This window comes from Bos grunniens, chromosome 3, assembly GCF_055505025.1.
Source record: "Bos grunniens cultivar Pamir isolate PY7600 chromosome 3, Bosgru_T2T1.0, whole genome shotgun sequence".
Lineage (NCBI taxonomy): Eukaryota > Metazoa > Chordata > Mammalia > Artiodactyla > Bovidae > Bos > Bos grunniens.
Genome location: NC_141167.1, coordinates 79,343,962 through 79,348,791, shown reverse-complemented (window position 1 = coordinate 79,348,791; position 4,830 = coordinate 79,343,962).

The window sequence follows — 4,830 nt, the reverse complement described above, 5'->3', positions numbered from 1 at the left end:
ATGACAAGCTCAGTTATTTCTATTTAAATTAAGTGATAAATAGGCGCCCTTAGGTCATCTGTGAATACTATCATGTGAAGTTTGGTCTGTATGAGATTATTCTGAAATTGAATCAGCTACCAGCATTTAAAACTCAGACTACACGTCAGAATCCCTATGTCCATCTCCCATAGGAACATCTGAAAACACTGGGTTCCTATTCTCAGCTGGCAACATATGACTGGAGGAAGTAAGGACTCCTCACTGAGATGGACTTTCTTCTCAAGTTGGTCTCACTCCTATCTGACTCACTTCATTCCAGTAGTCCTCTGCCTGCTTCCCAGAGGCATTTGAGAGCCACCACTGACACAAAGATCTAAATAGACTAGGAAACCTTCCGTAAGCCACTCAGCAGCCAGGATGCAAGGCCTCAGGATCTAAGTGGCTACCTTAGCATCTAATTATGAAGCTGATCTATCAAGACCCGTGTGCAAGGGACTCCTGAGAGCCAAATGATGGAAGGATGCTGGCAAACAAGTTATTGGTCTTTACAGCACTGACAAGGAATGAAGACCAGGCTAGAAGCACTGATTCATTATTGAAATGGTTTTTCAACTGCTCTGCTCTGCCATTCATGGTATATAAAATGTCCTTTTGCAAGATATCAGGTTAATTAGCCAAACAGCATATGGAGTTGTCAGTTCAGTCATTCAGTCGTGCCCAACTCTTTGCATCCCCATGGACTGCATCACACCAGGCTTCTCTGTCCCTCACCAATTCCCCAAGACTACTCAAACTCATGTCCATTGAGTCAGTGATGCCATCCAACCATCTCATCCTCTGTTGACCCCTTCTCCTCCCACTTTCAATTTTTCCCAGCATCAGAGTCTTTTCAAATGAATCAATTCTTCACATCAGGTGGCCAAAATATTGGGATTTCAGCTTCAGCATCAGTCCTTCCAGTGACTGGTTGGATCTCCTTGCAGTCCAAGGGACTCTCAAAAGTCTTCTCCAATATCGCAGTTCAAAACATCAATTCTTCAATGCTCAGCTTTCTTTATAGTCCAACACTTATATCCATACATGACTACTGGAAAAATCAGAGCTTTGACTAGATGGACTTTTGTTGACAAAGTAATGTCTCTGCTTTTTAATATGCTGTCTAGGTTGGTCATAGCTTTTCTTCCCAGGAGCAAGTGTCTTTTAATTTCATAGCTATAGTCACCATCTTCAGTGATTTTGGAGCTCCCCCAAATAAACTCTCTTACTGGTTTCATTGTTTCTCCATCTATTTGTCATGAAGTGATGGGACCAGATGCCATGATCTTAGTTTTCTGAATGTTCAGTTTTAAGCCAACTTTCTCACTCTCCACTTTCACTCTCATCAAGAGGCTCTTTAGTACTTCTTCACCTTCTGCCATAATGGTGATGTCATCTGCATATCTGAGGTTACTGATATTTCTCCCAGCAATCTTCCTAACACTTTGTGCTTCATCCAGCCTGGCATTTTGCATGTTATACTCTGCGTATAAGTTAAACAAGCAGGGTGACAATAAACAGCCTTGATGTACTCCTTTCCCAGTTTGGATCCAGTCTGTTGTTCCATGTCCAGTTATAACTGTTGCTTCTTGACCTGCATACAGATTACTCAGGAGGCAGGTCAAGTGGTCTGGTATTCCCATCTCTTTAAGAATTTTCAGTAGTCAATATAGTCAATTTGGCATAGTCAATAAAGCAGAAATAGATGTTTTTCTGGAACTCTTTTGCTTTTTCAGTGATACAACAGATGTTAACAATTTGAACCCTGGTTCCTCTGCCTTTTCTAAATCCAGCTTGAACATCTGGAACTTCATGATTCATGTACGGTTGAAGCCAGGCTTGGAGAATTTTGAGCATTACTTTGCTAGCGTGTGAGATGATTGCAATTGTGCGGTAGTTTGAACATTCTTTGGCATTGCCTTTCTTTGGGATTGGAATGAAAACTGACCTTTTCCAGTCCTGAGGCCACTGCTGAGTTTCCAAATTTGCTGACATATTGAGTGCAGCACTTTCACAGCATCATCTTTTAGGATTTGAAATAGCACAACTGGAATTCCATCACCTCCACTAGCTTTGTTCATAGTGATGCTTCCTAAGGCCCACTTGACTTCATTCAAGGATGTGTGGCTCTAGGTGAGTGATCACACCATCATGGTTATCTGAGTCATGAAGATCTATTTTTGTATAGTTCTTCTGTGTGTTCTTGCCACCTCTTCTTAATACCTTCTGCTTCTGTATTTCCGTACATTTCTCTTCTTCATTGTGCCCATCTTTGCATGAAATATTCCCTTGATATCTCTAATTTTCTTGAAGAGATCTCTAGACTTTCCCATTCTTTTGTTTTCCTCTATTTCTCTGCATTGATCACTGAAGAAGTCTTTCTTATCTCTCCATGCTATTCTTTGGAACTCTGCATTGAAATGGGTATATCTTTCCTTTTCTCCTTTGCTTTTCACTTCTCTTCTTTGCTCAGCTATTTGTAAGGCCTCCTTAGACAGCCATTTTGCCTTTATGCATTTCTTTTTCTTGCTAATGGTCTTGATCACTACCTCCTGTACAATGTCACAAACCTCCATCCATAATTCTTCAGGCACTCTGTCTATCACATCTAATCCCTTGAATCTATTTCTCACGTCCATTGTATAATCATAAGGGATTTGATTTAGGTCACACCTGAATGGTCTGGTGGTTTTCTCCACTTTCTTCAATTTAAGTCTGAATTTGGTAGTAAGGAGTTCATGATCAGGGCCACAGTCAGCTCCTGGTCTTGTTTTTGCTGACTGTATAGAGCTTCTCCATCTTGGGCTCCAAAGAATATAATCAATCTGATTTCAGTATTGACCATCTGGTGACGTCCATATGTAGAGTCTTCTCTTGTTTTGTTGGAAGAGGGTATTTGCTATGACCAGTGTGTTCTCTTGGCAAAGCCTTGGCCCTGCTTCATTCTGTACTCCAAGGCCAAATTTGCCTGTTACTCCAGGTATCTCTCGACTTCCTACTTTTGCATTCCCGTCTCATATAATGAGAAGGACATCTATTTTGGCTGTTAGTTCTAGAAGGTCTTGTAGGTCTTCATAGAACCATTCAACTTCAGCTTCTTCAGCATTACTGGTTGTGTTGCAGGAAGGCGGATCCCTTCCTGGGCCTGAAACTGGGCTCTTGTCTAACACTCAGAAATGAATTATCCGAGGAGACACATGTGCTGACAAAGCAAGAGATTTTATTGGGAAAGGGCACTCAGGTGGAGAGCAGTAGGGTAAGGGAACCCAGGAGAACTGCTCTGCCTCAGTCTCGGGTTTTATGGTGATGGGATTAGTTTCTGGGTTATCTTTGGCCAATCATTCTAATTCAGAGTCTTTCCTGGTGGCTCACACATCGCTCAGCCAAGATGGATGCTAGCGAGACGGATTCTGGGAAGTGGACGGACACGCCGTGTCTCCTTTCAACTTTTCCTGAACTCTTCCAGTTGGTGGTGGCTTATTAGTTCCATATTCCTTATCAGGATCTCCTGTCATCAAACAACTCATGCAAATGGTTACTACGGTGCCTGGCCAGGGTGGGCGGTTTCAATCAGTGTGCTTTCCCTAACAGTTGGGGCATTGACTTGGATTACTGTGATACTGAATGGTTTACCTTGGAAACGAACAGAGATTATTCTGTCATTTTTGAGGTTGCATCCAAGTATTGCATTTCAGAGTCTTTTGTTGACTTTGAGGGCTACTCCATTTCTTCTAAGGGATTCTTGCTCACAGTAGTAGATATAATGGTCACCTGAGTTAAATTCCCCCATTCCAGTCCATTTTAGTTAGCTGATTCTTAAAGTGTTGATGTTCACTCTTGCCCTCTCTTGTTTGATCACTTCCAATTTACCTTGATTCATGGACCTAACATCCCAGGTTCCTATGCAGTAGTGCTCTTTACTGCATCAGACTTTACTTTCATCACCAGTCACATCCACAACTGGGTGTTGTTTTTGCTTTGGCTCCATCCCTTCATTCTTTCTGGAGTTATTTCTTCACTGATCTCCAGTAGCATATTGGGCACCTGCCAACCTGAGGAGTTCATCTTTCAGTGTTCTATCTTTTTCCTTTTCATACTGTTCATGGGGTTCTCAAGAATACTGAAGTGGTTTGCTATTCCCTTCTCCAGTGGACCACATTTTGTCAGAATTCTCCTCCATGACCTGTCTGTCTTAGGAGGCCCTACATGACATGGCTCATAGTTTCATTGAAATAGACAAGGCTGTGGTAAATGTGATCAGTTTGATTAGGTTTCTGTGATTGTGGTTTTCATTCTGTTGGCCCTCTGATGGATAAGGATAAGAAGCTTTGGAAGCTTCTTTACAGGAAAGAATAATTGAGGGGGGAAATTGGGTCTTGTTCTGATGCTCAGTAAATCTTTAATCCAATTTTCTGTTGATGGGCAGGACTGACTTCCCTCCCTGTTGTTTGACCTGAGGCCAAACTATGGTGGAGCTAATGAAGATAAAGGTGACCTCCTTCAAAAGGTCCCATTCGTGCCCTGCTGCACTGAGTGCCCCCAACCCTGCAGCATATGGAGGCGTTTCAGCAATATAAAGGAATATTTCACCCTACTTAAGGAATTCAAACAGAGCTTCACAAAACTAAATGCTTTCTAGATCCTACAATTCTTTTCCATAAAGATAAGCCCAATTCCATGGAAAATACTGTAAATCACAAAGATCCTGATCTTAGCAAAATTTAACAGACAGATCCTCACATTCCCCAAACCCATACTTGACTCATTTAGGTGGAATTAGGTTTGTTTCTCCGTAGCACTATTTCTCAGTGT